Source organism: Camelus bactrianus, chromosome 6, assembly GCF_048773025.1.
Source record: "Camelus bactrianus isolate YW-2024 breed Bactrian camel chromosome 6, ASM4877302v1, whole genome shotgun sequence".
Taxonomy (NCBI): Eukaryota; Metazoa; Chordata; class Mammalia; order Artiodactyla; family Camelidae; genus Camelus; species Camelus bactrianus.
In genome coordinates, this window is record NC_133544.1 from 75,055,952 (window position 1) to 75,076,619 (window position 20,668).

Below are 20,668 nucleotides of genomic sequence, written 5' to 3' on the forward strand. Positions count from 1 at the left end.
ATGCATAAGCCTAAAGATTCCATCATGAAAGAACAATGACCATTCTTTCAGTTACTTATTGAGTACCTAATATGTGTAGGGAACTGTTCTCAGTAGTGGAGACACAACAGTGACAAATTTGTTGCCTTCAGGGAACTTATATGCCATAGATAGATAATTATTTTCTATACTCATAGTGGTAAGTGCTATGAGAAAAATAAATATAAGTCAATAAATACTGATGGAAGAGTGCTATTTTAGATAGGATGATCAGAGAGGGCGTTTCTGAAGAGGTGGTGTGAGAACAAGCCAAGTGAATATTTGTGCAACACTATTTAATAAAAATATAATGCAAGCCACCTATGTAATTTAAAATTTTCTAGTAGTCACATTTAAGAAACAGGTGAAATTCTGATGTTTAACCAATATTTCCAAAATATTACCATTTTAACATGTAATCAATATGGAATACTACTGAGGTATTTTATATTCTTTTCTTTTGTATTAAATCTGAAATCTAGTGTATATTTTATATTTACAGCCCTTCTCATTTTGGACACTAAATTATCACTGAAAATTTTCATCAGTATTTAAAGTTCATAAAATTTATGTTGAATAAGTATATTCACATACTCATGTTCCAAGCATACTTACAACAGACTTTACTTTTTAGGGCATTTTTAAGTTCAGAGCAAAACTGAGTAGAAAGTACAGAGTCCCCATGTATCCCATTCCTACACACACACACACACACACACAGAGCTTTCCCTACCATCAACAACCTGCACCAGTGTAGAGTTGTTACAATTAATAAACCAACACTGATACATCATCATCAACCAAAATCCTTAGTTTACAATTAGGATTCACACTTTGTATTGTACATTCTATGGGTTTGGACAAATGTATGATGACATATATCCACCATTATAACATCATATAGAATAGTTTCACTGCCCTAAAATTTCATTGTGTTCCACTTATTCCTCCTCCCTTACCCCTAAATGCCTGGTAACCACTTATCTTTTTACTGTCTCCAAAGTTTTGACTATTCCTTGATGTCACATAATTGGAATCATACAGTATATAGCCTTTTCAGATTGGCTTCTTTCACTTAGTAATATGCATTTAAGATTTCCCCATGTCCTTTCATGGCCTGATAGCACATTTCTTTGTAGCTGAATAATATTCCATTGTATGGATGTACCAGTTTATTTATACATTCACCTACTGAAGAACGTCTTGGTTGCTGTAAGTTTTGGCTATTATGAATAAAGCTGCTATAAACATTTGTGTGCAGGTGTTTGTGTGGACATAAGTTTTCAACTCTTTGTAGCAAAACACACAAACATAAAATTTACTGTTGTATATTTACATTTTAAATTACAATTCAGCGGCATTAAGTTTATTCACAGTATTTTGCAACCATCACCACTATCTAGTACCAGAACTTTTTTATCACCCTACATCACCTGTTAAGCAGTCACTTCAGTGTTAATTTTAAAATTTAAGTTAATTAAAATTAAATTAAAAATTAAGGTCCTCAGCCACACCAGCCACACTTCAAGTGCTCAGTGGCCACACTGTAGTTAGTGGTTAGTGAATAGCACAGGTCTGGGGGAAGAGAATTAGAGGTAGAGGAAACAACAAATACAAAGCCCTTTATGCAGGAATATACTTTTACAAAGAACAGTTCATTGGCCAATGTGACTAGAGCAACAAGAGCAAGGAGTAGTGAATGTAGTCAATGAGGCAGCCAAGAGTCAGCTAATGGTGCTGCATGTCAATAGAAAAACTTTAGATTTTATTTTAAGGGTGATGGAAAATTTATAAAGAGGTTTAAAATGATCATTCTGACTGCTGTGTTGGAAAAACTTGAAGGAGGTTAAAGAATGAAGCAGGAAGACTTCAAAGACTGTTCTAGTATTCCAGGTGAGAGATGTTGGTTCTTGAACCAGGGAGGTAGCTGATGAGAAGTGTTTAGATCCAGATATATTTCAAAGGTTTAGTTTATTGCACTTACAGTGGAGTAGATACGAGAAAGAAAAACTGTATTCTATAAGGTGGAGAATACAGAGAGAAACAGGTTTGAGAGAAAAAAGTAAATTTAGCATTGACAATATTAAGTTTCACATGGTCATTACCATCAAGTGATTGCAATATTGGAGCAAAATGACAGCTCTGATATTTTGATATTTATTATGAATATTGCTTCTTTAGTGAGCTGCAGTAAGAGTGATAAACATAACTCACAGAGATAGAATTAATATAAGATTGGTTTCTGAAGTACATATGCTCTATATATCCAGTATATATTCCATATATGCTGGAATAAGGGATCTACTGAAAGACTGTTGAAAATCCAGGATACTACTACATAGTGAACATCCTATTTCATTAATGTTTTCATATAGCATAGTTTTGAATAGTTCAAAAAGCACATAATGCCAATAGTTTTTTTACATTACATTTTTTTTTCTTGTGGCTAATGATTTGCATCTAAATATACTTCACACTCTTTAAGTTAGTATTTTTAAAACTTGATTTTATTTTAAATCTTGCACAGGGTTGTTACTGAAGCTTAATGACATTAACAACTACGATTTAAGGAGTATGGAAAACACCTTGCTAAGTGTTTTCATAAATAATCTCATGTGATCTTTAGATACTGCAGAAAAGAAGCTAGTAGAAAGAGACCACTGGATGTAAATGGTGTTAAAATGTTAAATAAATTGCAAAAGCATTTAGGCTTACTATCAGCAATCTTTCTAATCTTAACATCTAACAGTAGTTAAATTGCCATAGGACACAGGAGGATGTGGTGTATTGAGCAGAGGGACTTGAATCTTGATTGTATTTCTTACTAGGTGTCTTTGGATAAGGATCTGTTTTTCACTTTTTCTGTCCCCCTTTAAAAAAATTTCGGTGTCTTCAACTAAAGAATCGGGTACTAATATCACCTACCTATCTCACAGGGGTTTGGGGGATTCAAAACACATATAAATGTGCTTTGTAAATGGTATATTTTACTTAAGTTCTAGGAGGGACATTTTGAAATAACCACTTCTTGAAACATCTTTTTTCAAAAATATTTCCAATGTTACTTGATTCAAAAATTATTTCACTAATCAGTTGAGGAAATTGTTCAGTAATTTATATTCTATTGCTTTCCATGATACACAGTAATTTCCATGATAATCAGTAATTGTTGATTTTGAATTAGTTTTTCAGGAATCTATTATTTTGTGAACTATTACCAGTTCTGCACACTGTATACCACGGGCTCTCCATAAATGTCACATTCAGACTATTTCTATACCAGGAAGATTTAGGATCCAAACGAATTTTGAGCTCTGACAGAATCTGTAGTATAGAAGTCTCTCAGAAGACAAAGCACCTATTCCACACTTTGAAACAGCAACAACCATATTCACAAGGGTTCCGTGCTTACATCTCAGCCTCATCTCTCTCCACTATATGCCCCGCAACTCATCTATACCCCGTGCACAGAAAAACTTCCCCAGTGCTCAACGAGATCTGATCTTTGGACTTTTCCATCTCTAGTTTCCTTTACCTAAACACTGTAACATCAACTCATCCTGTCTCATTTAGATGTCATCTCATGAAAGCCTTCCCAGACCTCCTTATCGGTAGCCCTCCTGTGCTCTTATAACGCCTGCCAAGAACTTGTAGCCACTTTATCACACGGTATTTAAATCCTGTTTGTCTGCCTTCTTCAGTAGATTGTGAACTCTGGGAAGACAGTGTCCGTATCTGCCTAGTTCACTGTTATACCCCTAGCATCTAGTACAGACCTGACACATTATGGTTTTTCGATAAATATTTATTGACTTAATAATTAGAGTGGCCCGGAGTTTTAGTAAATAGATGATTCTCTTCCAACCACTACGCTTAAGGATTTTTTTGCCATTCCACTAGGTCTGGACGCTCCGGATTGACACATTCTCACCCTGTGAGGTCGGCAGTCCTTTGACCCAGGCCTGCAGGTAGGAACCCATTTGTCCTAATGGTCTCGCTTCGTTGCGAACCGCCCCGGACACTTGTGGGGTAGGTTTGTATAATCCACGAGCAACTGCTATGCCCTCTAGGTGATGTGCAAAGAGGACCTTCAGGGGCCACCGGGATCCCAGGAGAGACGAAGCATTCGTCTTATCCCGGCCTCAGGCAGGCGCTCTCCGCACACTACCTCCTCCACCGCGCCAAGCGATTGGTACCACCCGGTCTCACTCGGCTCCACCCACCTGGCGCGCCCGGGTTACTAAACCCTAGCCGCCAGGTTGAGCGACGCGTTCCTAAGCCCCGCCCCCCGGGGCGAGGGCGCGCTCCCCCTCCCAGCTGTGCCTAAGCAGTTCCGTTAGCAGCGGGAGGAAAAACCGTCCGTCGGGTCCCCGCCTCTCCACTCCCAACGCTTTACTCCCTACTCCCCCTGCGACCACTACACAACCAGCTACGGAGGCCCCTGAAGTACAAATATCCCCCAGGCACTGGCGTAGCCTCATAGGTTTTGTCCTTGTTACTCCATCCGGTTTTTGGCCCTGCGTTCAGTTTTTGTCAGGAGTTCGGGCTCGCGAGTTTCTTCCGGCGGCAGGAACTCTAACGCTCTTCACGGAAGTAGAGTTGTTTTTTTGGCTATTTTTTTTTCTTTGCCGTTGTGGCCGCCCGCATTCCTTCCCTCCCACCTCGCGGAATTGTGGCGGGAGGGGGAGGAGGAAGCCAAAGCGCCTGCGCGGAGAGGCCGCTTTCCATCCGGGTCCCTGTCCGTGCGGTGCAGCAGGTCGGTAGGCGGGAAATGGCGACTGGCTGAAGGAGCTGGTTCTGTTGCTGCTGCTGGCTAAGCGGGAAAGACACCACACATTGCGCAGTCGGGACCATCGCCGGAGTCTGAGGACACTTCTCTGTCGTCACAGTTAGGTAATCCCCCCCCTCCAGACGCTGCCGCTGCTCTCAACCTTAGTCCTCCTCCTCTTCCAGGGCCGTCTGCCGGGATCTCCTCCCCTTCTAAACCGGGTTCTCCAGCGGCTCTGGCGCCTTGGTAGGCATGCACTGCTGGCGCCTCGTACGTCCGCTGTGTGGAGCCGCTCTTCTCTGGACTTTCCCCTGGGAACAGAAAGGGAGCTCACTTCCCGCCAGCTTCAGCTCTCCGGCTGCGGCCTGTGTTGTGATTTCTGGGGTTAGATTTCACTTTGCTACCCACCCCCACCCCGATCTCGTTCCTAGTCCCAAACCGTGTAGTCCCTCCGAGTAATTGGGTAGATCAGCTTTTCTAATCTTGACCCACCCGGTGTTTTCGATGTTTCATTCTTTCTAGTAGGGTGCTTTTAGGGGGGAGGGCGTTGCTTTATCTCAGTTTTTATGAACACCTTTTGAGTGTTTGGAAGAAGAGATTTCACTAAGTTCTGTTTGTCTTCTGTACTGTTAGAATGCTGAGTTGACACTGTTACTTTTTCAGATCAAGAGTAGTGGTAGAGAACAACCCATGTGGAAGGCCTCTGGTTTCTATAGTGGTCAATTAAGGGTGAATCTTACCGTCTGTAGTATTATACGCTTTCTTTGGGTATTAAATATCTGTATAGATGTGTACCTGTGCATTCTTGACTAGAATTACGTGGTAAATAATCGCATAAGTAAACCGTGTTTATTTACTTTTCACCCTAGTGGTGGCTGAATATGTGAATGATGGTAAGCACTTTAGAGTGCCCTAGGGAAACCTACAGAGATACTGCTCGTAAACTGTTCTAAGATCCTAAAATGAAATGTACTTCGTAGATGTTCCCCCAAGGCAGGGCTTTATCTTTCTAATGCTAATAAAGCAATGTCAAGATTACTGCCCAACAAAGGTATACAAATTAGTGACTTAAAAGGTAGATTTATCTTCGTAATTTTCAGATTGTAGGTTTCTCTGTATACCATCTCCCTATTCTTTGACAAATTTAAATTTTTCATTTGTTGCCTAGCTGTTAGCCTTATAAAAGCAAGGAAATAGCTAGTCAAGGCTACTTTTATTTCTTCTTCCTCTCCTTTTTTCACATTGCAGACCAGTTGTCCATAAAGAGGCTGTTGGTGTTTTTTAGAATTTGTTTTTTAATCTTGTTAAATTTGGGGCCTTTGTAGTTTGTTTTTTTAAACTAGTCAAATTAAGTTTTTTAAATGTGGTTTACATTACACATCATTTGATGTTTGTAATTCAAAGGCTCTCAGCTCTGTAGGTTCAGTTTAAAAGACTTAACTATTGTTAGCATATTAGGATTAAATTTCTTTAATAAATGGGAACACACAAACATTATTATAGCCGTCATTTGGTAGATTTCCCCCCAAGGTCATAAAGAAAGTCAAGGCAAAATGTAGCTCTTAGGTGAAGCATTCTTTTAGGATTGAGCTGGACTTCATACTTATCTTCTAAAGCAAAAGAATGGGGGTGGGAAGTGGAGGTGAAGGCATGTCAGATACTTGCTGAGTTAATTTGTTTAAGAAATAGGGCCAAATATGTGACTTTAAAGGATGTAAAATAGATTATTGGCCTATGTAGGCTTTATCTGCACATTAGTGACCTTTGTGTAGTTTATAAAACATTGTTTTTAATAAAATGTGTTTTATAGGTAGCTGAATGAACATTGTATATAGACTTTGTCTTCAAGAATTCGCCTAAACTGTTTTAATTCTTCATTCATTCAGCTCTTCGAATACTCTTTTCAGTGTAGGTTGAAAGGCTGTGAAAGCTGTAAGTGGTATAGTCCTTAACCTTTGTGGACTTGTAGCTGTATAGAAATTCCAGATAGGATTGCAAGAAAAACCAAAATAGGATTGGTATGTTTTACAATACTGTAGTCTACATAGTCTCTCTCGGGTATTTCATTTGAGCTAGTAATGTTATTCTTTTCCCACTGTTAAGAAATTCCGAATAAAGTGTTTTATCTTTCCAGATTCATCTAGCTGATCTCAAGTTTGAAATTTCTGGTCAAGAGGTCTCTTAACAAGATTACTATATAGCAGAATCCATCCAGTTCTGGTCAAAAAAACCTCGGACCTGTTGTTCAGAAAGGAGGTACTAGACACTAGACTTGTAACTATAGGATTAATTGCAGGTTGAATAAAAATGGTATTAAATTATCTCAGTCATAGATTTTGGAACAAAGTGGTTTGTCAGAATTGAGACTAAACAATATCTAACTATATTTATAATTTACCAAGCTGTGAAAGCATAAAGTGGAAAATACACTTTAAGTCATAAATATCAAATGTGCTGCGAGGACCTCATACATGCTATGCTTCAAGTAATTCTTCTGGGTAGGTTAAAAAGTTACCTGACCATTTTAACTGGATTGGCTACAGGGGTCATTTACTCTACTTTGAAGATGAGATTTAACAGAGATGGGATTTAAGATAAAACCATATAGTTAAGTACTTTTAGTTTTCACTTACTTGACATTTGCCATGAGGCATATATCTGAGACAGTCATATATTCTTTACTGGTTGTATGACTGCATTAACTTTTTTTTTATTGAAGTGTAGTTGATTTACAATGTTGTGTATTAATTTTTAATTTAAAGTGTATTAAATTGTAATTGGATCTGCATTACAAATAGGTAGACTAGGTGGTTGACTATGCAGTATAATTTGAGAATTGCCATTGCCAAACTTTGTGTCTCTCCTCTGTTAGGAATTCTTCCTAAAGTGTTTTATTTAAAATCACAAGTTCTCTGGAAGAGGAAGTTTAAACTATTGCCTTTTATTGACAATATTAGCACAGATTAGTTTATCAGATAAATTCGTTGATACCAGAAACAGGTGAGGGTTCAGAGGCAGTGGAATATAGAAGTAAGCTTTTAAGCACTAGCTGTGATCAAGAGAGGTGTGTCATAGGAACGTTGTCTGAGGAAGAAAGGCGTGGCGGGGGTAGAATTATAGTGAGAAGCTTGGGCTTCTTGGAATCCTTTGGGAATCTTGGGAATCTGACAATAATGAGGAGTTAGACTAAGTGTGGTCCCAAGAAGAATTGTAAGACCTTACGGACAAACATGGTTTAAGTTGGCCAGGACTTTTGTTTGTTGACCTCATCTGCAGGTCCCCCAGTTAGTATGGTATTTTTAGAAAAGGGTGAAGAGAAACACTAAAATGCCATTGAAAATAAGTGTTGTAAAATATTTACAAAAGAAGTCTTTTACCTTTAGTATAAGTTCATAGTAGGCCAGTTGATTATATTAGGGACCCCATATTTTATTGGTAATCATAGGCTCTCCTGTATTAATTTAGAGAGGTTATAGAAAAGGAAGTATATTTAGATTAAACATGAATCATCAACAGTACTTTGACGTGAGGTTCTAGCAGTAAGGTTTTCATAATAGTTATAATTTAGGGCAAGGAAATTTGTTTGTTACTTTGATTAAAGAAACAAAACTATTAGAAGACACTAGAATTCTTCAGAAATAATTGGGATTACATTTAGTAATAGTGGCTTATATATAGTTTAGGAAGAATGTTTTTCTTTCTTTGGACTAAATGCTTCTATACAGAGAAATTGGGAACTGAAAAAGCAGAGCCTAAAAATAAATAAGAAAGGAAGATAAAGACTGTTAGCATCATAAAATGATATTTTAGGTTTCTTGTGTTGATCAGTTAAAGTAATGCTGAAGTAGTTTATTTTATTAAAAGAAGAGAATATTATTGTTTAAAGAAAAATATACAGAATAAGTATCTTTGAGAAAAATTATGATTATTTGTTTTAGTAATAATTGCTTTCTTTCTGGTGTTTCCCAAATATATGTGAATATCCTGGTGAGTTGAAAATGATTAACCTCTCACTGACCTTACAAGTACCTCTTTAGTGTATTTTGTTAAATAAGATAATTGTACAGTACAATCCTTTAATTTTCTGATGTACTGGTAAAAGTTATTTGAAAAATATTCACAGCCACATTTCAGACAGTCATGCATTTTTCCCTCGTTGGTAATACACATTTTTATTTTATTTATTTATTTATGTTGGTAGTAACAAACGAGAGCACTTCTGTTACAGAGTTATGGTTATACCTCATTTTGACTAGTAATTTAAATAAAAATTCCCTCTTAAAACTAAAGTTTATCTCAATCATAATGACTAGTTTTTCCTTGGTAGATAGTAATAAGGATAGTAGGAAGTTACTTCAGATACTCAAAGACTTCATAACTCTTTTTCCTTTTTGTCAACATCTTACTGATTCTTTTCTTAATATCAAATTAGTGTTTTTCTGAGGGTTTTACGTTTCTACTGACCTGAGAGTAAGTTGAATATAATTTTTTTTCTTTAAATAGATGTTTTTATTCAACGAGTATAAATAAGTAGTTATCTCTCCCCTTCCCCAGTTTTGGTGAGACCTGCTTAAATAAAAAGCACTCTTAGGAAAATTCTGCCAAAATTAGCTTCACTTTTTTTTGCCTTCAAATTTTCTTTGTTAATTTATCTGTTAAGTATATTGTAACTTGCATGCATTCAGGTGACCCCAGTAAATTTTAAAAATTACATAGTTGGAATATATATATTCCATAGAAAGAGTAATAATATGATGAAAAGTGATAGACTGAAACAACAAGTTTCCCATGTGCTTTTGGCAAGTTTTCATGAATATTATAAGTACTTAGTTCTTATGAACTCATAAGTTATATTTTTGCTAAAATTAACATAATGCAATAAACATTGTATTATAAAGTTTTTTGATATGAATTTCTTTCATGCCATATAATAGAATGCCCTTTTTATAAGATGTATAAATTATATTTACTGTGGGTAATTAAAATTAAAAGTCTCCAAATTACTGTTCCCTTAAAGCTTAGGTGAAAGAAATACAAGGATGTCCTCAGCAGGATATATAGTCTCATCCTGTATATAACAAATACTGATTTTGCTCTAATGGTATTTCTGCTGAGTATGTACAGAGTTTTTGGTTGAGGTGCTGATGATAGTGTTTTAAAACATATGAGTGTAGTTGTGCCTCAATAGATATTTTCAGTGATGAACAAATGCAATAATACCACCTTTAAAAAAGCTGTTCATAAAAGTAAAAATACAAACAAAATTCAGTTCATATTTTCATTGAGCAATTTAATCATCAGTAATCTAACAACCTACATGTTTCATTTCTGTAGAGAAAATTAATTGATCATGGTTTTGGAAAATGCTTTATTTATTTATTTATTTATTTTTTTGGTTCACTGAAGAAAACTAAAAGGAAAAAGATGCTTAATTTTATCAACCTAATTCAGCAGCTGTTTTATTTTTTGTATATTTTCTGTATTTTTCAGATGTTTTTAATTATAAGTATTTTATTTTTAGTAGTTTTTGAAGAATTCTGTAATATTAGCTGGTAAAAAAGAAAAGTCATACATCAGGTAATAAGCACCCAAAAGACCACTTTATCACGCACTTTGGTGGGAGGGGTGCAGTGAAAAGAATCTCCCTGTCTTGGAGTTGATGCTTAATGGAATACTCTATATTACTCGTCTACTTAATCCTTCGGAGGTAGTTGGCTTTTGACTTTTATTAGGTAGTAGGTGGGAAGGACCTACTTTTTCTTTCATAAATATAAATTGAGTGATACCATTTATAATAAATTAACAAACCTTTAGAAATTTAGAGCTAGAGGAGACCAAAAGTATCCTCTAGTCTTTGTTTCCTTAATAATGAGTGATTTGAAGACTTTTTACCATGTAGTAAATGTTTGTCTTAATTAGGGTGCTTCGAGATGAGTTGTATGTGATAGAAGGATGAAAAAAGCTCAGATTAATTAATGACTCATCATCCATTTTGACAGCTCTTTTTTTTTAAGGTAAAATTTACATGTAGTAAAATGCAATAATCTGATGTCCAGTAGCTACTTCTACTGTTGAGGAAAGTGCTAGAATGATTGCATGACTTAATCAGTGTTCCAGCTAACTAATGATAGATTCAGGACTGATAACTTCCTAGTCCAGAGGTTATTCCTCTAGTAACTCCCTTGGCAGCCTACTCCAGAACTTGCATGCATATTTTATTTATATAGCCAATTTATTTTTTATTTATTTATTTTTTATTGAATTATAGTCAGTTTATAATGTGTCAGTTTCTGGTGTACAGCATAATGTTCCAGTCATACATAATACCTACATATACTTGTTTTCATATTCTTTTTCATTATAGGTTGCTACATATATATAGCCAATTTATGATTTATATATACCTAAATTTTGGGGAAGTGAAGACTTTGTTGCCTTTAGTTTGATTTGTGATCTTTACAATTTTCTTTATTTGTATTTTTTACCCACTTTGGTTTCCTTCTTCTCTCTTTCATTTAGCAAAAATTTGTTTGGAAAAATATACATTATGTTAGTCCTAGATAATTTGTTAAGAATCCTTCATATACAATGCGCTATTTTGTTGTTCTAATAGAAATTTGTGTGTTCAAGACCTCAATAGCAAATTATCAACTGAGTTTATGCTTCTATCATTATTTTAATCTTGTTAACACAAGACAGTTTGCAGCCGTAATTGTTGGCGTCAAATATTGCTTAGGGTCAGGGATTTTGTGAAGAGGAAGGAAATCTTAAGAGGAAGGAATATTTTTAGTTTTATTTGTAGGTCTCTTTTTGTGGGCAAGAATTGATTACCGCAGTGAGGATTGTTTGTGTTTCAGTGACATAGTTTTTCCCCCATTCTCTGGTGTCTGAGGGAAATGAGAAAAATTACGGTTCAGTTCAACAAAGATTGAGTTATCTTGTATGCCAGGTTGTTGGAATTACAGATAAGATCTCTGCCTTCAAGACTCTTACAGTTTAGTGCAATTAAAGGTACATAAACAAATTGTTTCAGTATGATTTGTTAAGAGCTAGGGAGAGATAATCATAGGTTTACACAGGTATGGGTATGTGGAAGTCGTTACTTTTGGGGGTGCATGATACTTCGGCTGAGCTTTAAATGATGAGGTTAAGAATTAGTTGAAAGGAAGGAATGTTTGGGGTAAAGAGAAAAGCAGAAGCATGGTACAGCATTGTTGGCAGGAAACTTATTACTGGAGTGCAAAAGTGAGGCAGCAAATAGCAATGAAAAAAGAGGTAGATCTTGTAGGGTTTTATATATAATGTCAGAGTTTAATCTTTATTTTGAAGGAACAGGCAGATTTGTGGAGTGCAGAGGATGGATTTAAAGGGGACAAAACTGAGAAATATTTTAGATTTCAAATCATCAGGATTTGGTGACTGACTGTAGAGAACAACAGAGAAGGAAGAATGACTAGGATGCTGAGGATGGTTTCCAGCTTGATGATAAGGTGGATTACTTATAATCAAGAATATAGTAGGAAAAATACAAAAGGAAAAGCAGGTTTTGAGACTAGGGATGAGATGGGGAAAGTGAATTCACTTTTGGGATGAGAGTCTGAAATTTAGAGATACAGAGAAGCTAAAAGAATTAATGTTGCAATTTGGAAGAATCCCCACTCCCCACTCCCAATCATGTTAGCTGGGCTGCAAGTACATGGAAAGTAAACTTCATGCCCAGTTTTAGATTGCTGAACAATCAGCTTTTTCTATTCCTGAAATAAGACCTGGTTCAAATGTTGAAAAAGTGAAAGTGTTTCACATTATATACCCCCCCCCAATGTCGTGAGTGCTTAGGCTTAAAATGTTATTTCCCTATTGCTATGTTTGTTTTGTGATGTAATCTTAAATTGTATCCTTTTCGTTCATTAGTAGTAGAATTATTTCCCTAGTGTACTCATCTCCCTGTCTTTACTTGTTTTATTCTATTATTACTGGTAATAGAAAAGAACTCATCTGATAATGGCACTCTAAAAAACCTCAAAGATGGTTAAATTCTAACATGCATAGTAGAATTACCAAGATGGGGCTGTATATGTGTTTAAAACTCTTCCTTTTATCTTTTAAGTTTAGGTAATTTGATTATTGTAAGTATTATGTAGGCAATTTCTGACCTATACTTGGCTCAGTTAATAGTGCTGGCCTCGTTAAATGAGTTGGGAAGTGTTCCCTTCTCTTCTGTTTTCTGAAAGAGTTTGTGTAGGGTTTTATTTTATTTTATTTTTAAAGACATTTGGTAAGATTCTCCAGTGAAGCCATCTGGGTCTGGAATTTTCTGTTGGAGACCTTTTCCTACAATTTCAATTTTTAAAAATAGATATAGGGCTGATCAGGTTAACTATTGTGTGAGCTTTGGTGGTACAAATTTTTTGAGGAGTTTGACCGTTTTATCTAAATTGTTGAACGTATGGGCATAAAATTGTTAGTAATATTCCATTACTTTTATTTTAATGTCTGTGGGATGTATAGTGATGTTCACGCTAGTATTCCTAATACTGGTAATTTGTGTCTTCCTTTTCTTTCCTCATTCTTGCTGGAGGTTTATCATTTTACTGATCTTTTTAAAAAATCAACTTTTGGTTTTATTGAGTTTTCTGGAGGGGGTTGTATATATATATTTTTATTAAAGTATAGTCAGTTTACAACATTGTGTCAATTTCTGGTGTACGGAATAATGCTTCAGTCATATATGAACATACATATATTCGTTTTTATATTCTTTTTCACCGTAAGTTACTACAAGATATTGAATATAGTTCCCTGTGCTGTACAGTATGAACTTGTTGTTTATCTGTTTTATGTATATTAGTATCTGCAAATCTTAAACTCCCAATTTATCCCTTCCCATCTCCCTTCCCGCCCTGGTAACCATAAATCTGTTTTCTGTGTCTGTGAGTCTGTTTCTGTTTTGTAAATAAGTTCGTTCGTTTTTTTTTTTTTTTTAGATTCTACATATAAGTGATATCTATGGTATATTTCTTTCTCTTTCTGGCTTACTTCACTTAGAATGACAATCTCCAGGTCCATCCATGTTGTTGCAAATGGCATTATTTTATTATTCTTCATGGCTGAGTAGTATTCCATTGTATAAATATACCACAGCTTCTTTATCCAGTCATTTGTCGATGGACGTTTAGGATCTTTATTTGGCAGCCCTGAGTCCTCAGATCTCTGGTGGGTTCAAAAAAAAGTTTAATTCTGTAGTTTATTTAGTTTTCTTTTTCTTCTGGTTGTTATGCTGGTAATGGCATTCCGCCCCCAGCTTTTCTTACAGGCAGAACCCAATTAATGTATAACAATGAACCTTTAGGCAAAACTCCAGTTACTAATCAGAGAAGCTCTCCTCTCTTTTCTGGGGCTGTAGTTTGTAATTCCGTGTCTTTGGCTTCAGGTTGCTTGGGATAAACTCCCTTGCCTTCTCCTTGGTTTAAACCAAAGGAGAGGGTTTGAATTGGCTAAATTGATAGTAAAGAAAGAATAATTCCCCAATTGGCCCTGGATTGCTTTTTCCTCTTCCCTAAACACTGTGGTTATCCCAAAACTATCTTGTGGTCAGCACCTCCTCTACAATTTTTGTTATCTTTTCCCAGAATTTATCTTTCTCTTAATCCTGCTTAACACTTTGCACGCAGGAAAATCACCCATTGTAAATGACTATTTAGAAAAGAGGTAGAAGTAAAAAAAACTTTGAGTGTAATGAGAAATAGAAATTTTTGATAAGTTTTTAATTAATTAAAATTTTTTGTTGATTATAAATTACACTGTTTTTACATTGCTGGTTATTTTATTGAAATTATCCGGAAGTTAGAACACTTCTTCCATTGCCTCATCTCATTTTTCTCAGTCATAAAATGGAAATCATGAGAAAAATAAAGTGAAATGGAAATAATGGACACTATGTTGTTAAATTTAAGTGAAATAATGTATTAGAAACAGCCTAGGACAGTGCCTTGCACATAGTGGTTAATGAAGGACAAGTATTGATTATATATCACTTTAACCTTTTCCATGTTCAGATAAATGTAGCCAAAATAGGTACTTTGTTTTGGAAAAGAATAGGTTGAGGGTTTTTCTGAAGTCGACAGGCAGGAACCCTTCTAGAAAACCAGCACGATACCATTTTACACATTGCTTCGGTAATATACTTGGCTGGATTATGTTTCTGTGTTCAGGTAAGCATTGACATTTAAAGATTTTAGTAATTTGCAGGAAATGCCAAGAGATAGCAAATATTTATTGAGATCCTTGGAAATAGATTATTTTTAAAGTGTGAAATGTAGTTCTGTTATTTTGAAGAGTTGGGGAGGAAATAATGCAAATATCTAAATTCCTCTAAATTAAGCCATAATCTGTAAACTAAAAAAGTTATGACTAGTACCTGTTTTTAAGTATTAAAACGAAAGTTTTTTTAAACTTTGTGTTTAAAACAAGAAAAATTATACTTAACCAAGTTGCTAGAGTTAAATTCTTAGAAATTCTTAGAAATGTGTTAAATAAGGGAATTGACAGTACATATTTGCAGGTTTCATTCAGTTCAGTTTAAAAATTTTTTTGCTTAGAATTCATTTAACATTTATTAGTATTTGCATTATGAAGTAGTGAGCTTTATGTCTCCTTAAGCATTCAGGCAGATTCTAGGTTACCTTTAGACACAGGAATGGTACCTGAGAAATTTCTGCTTTGGTTGGGAGTTTGAACTTTAAGTCTTTTTCAATTTTAGTGTTTTAGATTCTTAGGGAAAAAATGAAAAAGGGCATGCACAGGCATTTAACGAAATGGGACATACAGGTACCCTAGAATTAAAATAGTTTTACTAGTTACAATTATAATTTAAAATAACATTTAATTAGCAAACATTTTTAAAATTAAAAGTAAATTCTGATGTGCATTCAGTCATATAGGCACTCTTCTTATCTTGTTAGTTGAAATCATCTTTCCAAAAAGCAGTTTGTTGGTATTTCTAGAGGTACTACCTAATGTTAAGAATTTTTGAGCTCATAAATTCCCTTCTAAGAGGTTGTCTTAAGGAAAGAATCAGAAATGTAAATTGATATTTGTGTACAAAGTTATTACATTTGAGGTGATGTTAGTAATTATGACAAATTTAATTTTCCAACAGGTTAGTGATCATATAAATTACGGAACATTTTTCTGTATGTTGTTCTTTTAGTCTTCATTTCTGGAATAGTTTTTTTTCTTTGCTTTTTAATTTTTTCTGAGTTCTGCTACTTGATCCATCCCCCTCTTTCCCCAATTCTGGTTAAATTTGTTCTTGTATTAGTGTTTTTAAGTTTGCTTGGAAGATGTTTATAGTTGTAATATGTTTAGGGGGCTTTGGGAATTATCTTTCTATAATTTTATTATCTGTAGGAAGTTAGTGATTTTATTCTGCTTCTCTCTCTTTTTTTTTTATGATAACTTTGTGGGCTCTGATCTAATTTGTTACTTTTTAATGTGATGTTTGTTTTCCTGAACTTTTAGAAGGTTTGTTTCAAGATAGGTTTTGACTTAAGTGGAGCTTTCTCTTATTTTCTAATCATCTTTGAAAATATGGAGGATTGCAGTCTGAGATTGCTTAGTTTATGTTCCTTTTTCCCACTTTTTCTAGGCATTCTCTTTGCTTTTCTCATTTGATCCTGTCCTACTCTATTTTGACTTTATTCAACAGTTTCTTGGTGTTGAACCCTGTCAGTAAATCTGGTACTCAGGATTATTGTTATTTTTTAATGGAAAATGTCAGATATATACACAAAGTAAATAAAGGTATTATGACTCCCCATATACCCATCTCTCAATTTCTTTAGTTACTAACATTTTATCTTTCTTGTTGAATCTACCCAACCTGTTCCCAGTTTCATCCTACCTGATTGGTTGTTATTCATAAGAACTTTATATGTGTGTTTATTTAGGTAAAATACCTATACTTTGAAATATATAGGTCTTAGATGTAAGTTTTGACAAATAGACCCATATCCCTATCACAGTATTGGACATCTCCTTTCCTCAAGGCAATTTTTTTCTCCTTAGATTATTTTTGCCTCTGATAGAATTTCTTTTTAATGGTGTCACCAAATATGTACTCTTTTGTGTCTGCCATTGCTCAGTGTGAGATTATTTCATGTTGTTGACTATATTAGTAATTGTTGCTTTCTGTTTCTGATTATTATTCCACTGTAAAAAAAAAAACAAGCAGACAAACACAAAGCCCACAATATTCATCTTTCTGTTGCTAGGCTTTTTGTTGTTCCCAGTTTGGGGCTACTGTAAATAAAGCCTCCAGGAACATTTTTGTGAAAGTACATTTGTGGACATGTTTACATTTCCCTTGGATAAAAAACTTACACATGAAATTATTGAATCGAAGGGCTGTGTGTTATTTATTAGAAATTGCTCAACTGTTATCGAAACCTTAGATTCCCACCAGAAGAATATGAGAGCCCTCATTGTTACATACCCTTGTCAATCTTTTTACTTTTTGCAATTTGAGTAGAGGTGGATTAGTATGCTATTATAACTATAACTTGCACTTCTGATGATGAGTAATACTGAGTGTCATTTCATATGCTTGTGGCCAATCATACTTTTATGAAGTATCTTCTAGGGGGAGAGTATAGTTCAGTGATAGAGTGTGTGCTTAGCATGCACAAGGTCCTGAGTTCAATCCCCAGTACCTCCACCAAAAAAAAAAAAGAAAGAAAGAAAGAAAGAAATGTCTTCTCAAATCTCTTGCCAGTTTTTTCTATTGGCTTGTTTGTCTTTATTATTGTGCTTTAGGATTTCTTTATATTCTGCATATAAGTGCTTTCAAGATATGTGTTTTGTGAATATTTTCTCAGTTTGTTGCTTGCCTTCTGATTTTCTTACTGATGTCTTTTGGTGAACACAATATTTTTAATTTTTATCAAGTCTAGTTTATTCATTTTTTCTTTTTATGGTAACTGCTTTTATGGTTATTCTTTATACAAGAACATGTCATCTACAAAGAGATAGTTTTACCTTTTCCTTTGTAACTTGGGTTTCTTTTCCTTCTTTTTCTTGCTTCATTGCCTAGAACTTCTAGTAAAATGTTGAATAAAAGTAGTGAGAGTAAATATCCTTGTCTTACTCTTGATCTTAGAAGGAAGGCATTTAGCTTTTCACTATGAAGTATGATGTTGTGGGGTTTTTTGTAGATGCCTTTTATTGGATTGAAAAAATTCCCTTCTGTTCTGGTTTGTTGAGTTTTTTTTTATTGTTAAAGGGTGTCAGATGTGGTCAGATACTTTTCGTGCATCAGTTGAGATGATCACGTGGAGTTTTTCCTTTATTCTTTTAATATGGTGTATTTGATTGGTTTTCATGTTAAACCACACTTCCATTCCTGGGATAAATCCCACTTGGTCATGGTATATAGTCTTTTTATTAAGCTGTTGGATTCAGCTTGCTGGTATTTTGTTGAGGATAATTGTGTCTATGTTTCCAAGGGGTACTGACCTGTAGATTTCTTTTTCTTTTTCTTTTTCTTTTTTTTTTTTCTGAGGTTCTTTGTTTGACTTTGGTATCAGGGTAATAATGCTGGCCTCATAGACTGAGTTGGGAGGTGTTCCTCGATTTTTTGTAAGAGTTTGAGAAAGATTGGTGTTAGTTCTTCTTTAAACATTTGGTAAAATTTACCAGTGAAGCCATCTGGTCCTGGACTTTTTTTTGTGGTATTTTTTCTTACTAATTCATTCTCTTTACTTGTTACGAGTCTTTCAGATTTATTCGTGAGTCTATCTTAGTTGTGTCTTCATAGAAATGTGTCCATTGAGTCTAGTTACCTAATTTGTTGGCATATAATTTTTTATAGTATTCCTTTTACAATCCATTTTATTTCTGTAAGGTTAGTATTAATGTCCCTTCTTCTATTCCTGGTTTTGGGAAGTTGAATTTTCTCTTTTCTTGGCTAGTCTAAAGGTTTGTCAATTTTGTTGACCTTTTCAAAGAACCAACTTTTGGCTTCATTGTTCAGTTGTTGGTTAGAATGTTCTATATACATATGACTGAGATCTTGAGAATTGTTCAGGTCTTCTGTTACCTTGTTGATCTTTTGTAGTTGTTCTGTCTTTTACTGTAAGTGGAATATTAATGTCTCCATCTATTATTGTGAATTGCCTATTTTTCACTTTAGATTGATAGTTTCAGCTTTATATATTTTGGGGACTCTGTTGTTAGATGCGTGTATGTTTACGGTTTTCCTCTTAAATGCTGCTTATTACATCCCAGAAATTTTGATATGCTCTCTTTTTGTTATTCTTCATTTCAAAGTATTTTGTATTTCCCTTGTGAGTTCTTTTTGACCCATGATTTATTTATAAATATATTTAAAAATTTCCAAGTGTATGTGGTACTGTCAAGTTTTTTGTTTATTTGTTTTTGGTGTATAATTGTGGTTGAAGAACATTACTTTGTAAGATTTTAGTCTTGACGTTTATTAAGACTTGTTTTATGGCTCAGCATATGGTCTATCTTGGTGAGCATTCCTTGTGGGATTGAAAAGTATGTGTTTTCTTCATCTGTTTTGTGAGTGGTTAGTGTTGAAAGTTTATGAGGGCTTGATTGCTCCAGCCCATTTAGACTTATTAAGTATACCTTTTACAGCTCACTGTTGGAATGGGCCAAACCCCTCTACATTTTAGCTTCCTTTAAATGTTCTTGTCTTTCTTTCCAGTGTGTATCCACTGGTTATTTTTAAGTTCAAAGGACCTTTCTCTTAAGCTTTCCCAGAACCTTCTTCACTCTCTCATGTGCATTGACCTAGCATTTTATACACTATATGATATACATATCATATAGATATGCTAGATTTTGATTCTCATGGGAACGGATTATCACTTTTATCCTTTATCACCATTTTGGTAGCCGTTGACTAATAAATATTTAAATTTTAGTGAGCTGAACCTCGTAAGACTGGACTAGCTATATGTCTTTAGTCTTATAAGACCTACTTTATATCAGTGTATTATTTCATAAATTTTTAAATTTCATGATTTAATTTCATTAAATTTAATGATTCTGGATTTAAGATAGGTTCACCCTTAGATATTTTGGGGAAATTTTTTTTTATTTTACAGATATTGAATTGAAAATAATGTTCTTCTTGAAAAATTACTCCATGCATTTGCTATATGGGAATTCTCCATTTCTAAGGAATTCTGTGCTGAAGAACACAAGAATGAAGAAAAAATTTATGCACTGTTAATAGAGTTATTAAGTAAATAATACATGCATTGGGTAAATCCCTCTAAAAGTTAACTTTGACTTTTTAGGAAAAAGGGCAATATTTGAGGATGACAACTTAAAACTGAGCACCATTTAGTAATGAAAAACTAAATTGTTATTTGGAAAAATATTTTAGGACTCTGGTAAAGCCTTCGAGTTGGGTTTTTTGTTGGAGTAGATTGTGTGCTTGTGTGTGTGCACACAAGGCAGTCTCTGTATTTTAAAAAGAGGAGAGGGTTCTAACTTTTTTCTGTGACTATAGTATTGAATTACTGAAGACATGCGTTTTTGTTTTTTTTTTTAATTGAAATATAGCTGATTTACAATCAGTTTGTAAAGCAGTTTGTGTTAGTTTCTGGTGTACAGAGCATATTGATTCAGTTACACGTATATTCTTTTCATATTCTTTTTTTTTTTCTTTTCATGTTCTTTTTCATTGTAGGAAGGCATGACTTCTTAAACTTCCTAATTTGTCTGTGAACACCCTACCCTCTGCCAAGAATTTCTGCACCTTTAGGAGTTTAGAGTGCTTAAGTGGAGTTAGACTCTCTGAATTCATTCACTGTTATGAGTAGCTTTATGGTCCTCTGCACCTCATAGCTT

General features: G+C 34.6%; 1 protein-coding gene across 2 annotated transcripts in view; it reads left to right on the plus strand.

Annotated features, from left to right (window-relative positions):
* The first annotated feature begins 4,468 nt into the window (after positions 1 to 4,468).
* CTDSPL2 (CTD small phosphatase like 2) overlaps positions 4,469 to 20,668 on the plus strand; it is a 68,229-nt gene continuing 52,029 nt past the window's right edge. Inside the window, exon 1 of one of the 2 annotated variants that reach the window (XM_045524155.2) lies at positions 4,469 to 4,911. The gene's annotated coding sequence lies outside the window, so the exon portion shown is untranslated. The remainder of the gene's footprint in view (positions 4,912 to 20,668) is intronic. The other variant, XM_010965247.3, reaches the window with a different exon arrangement.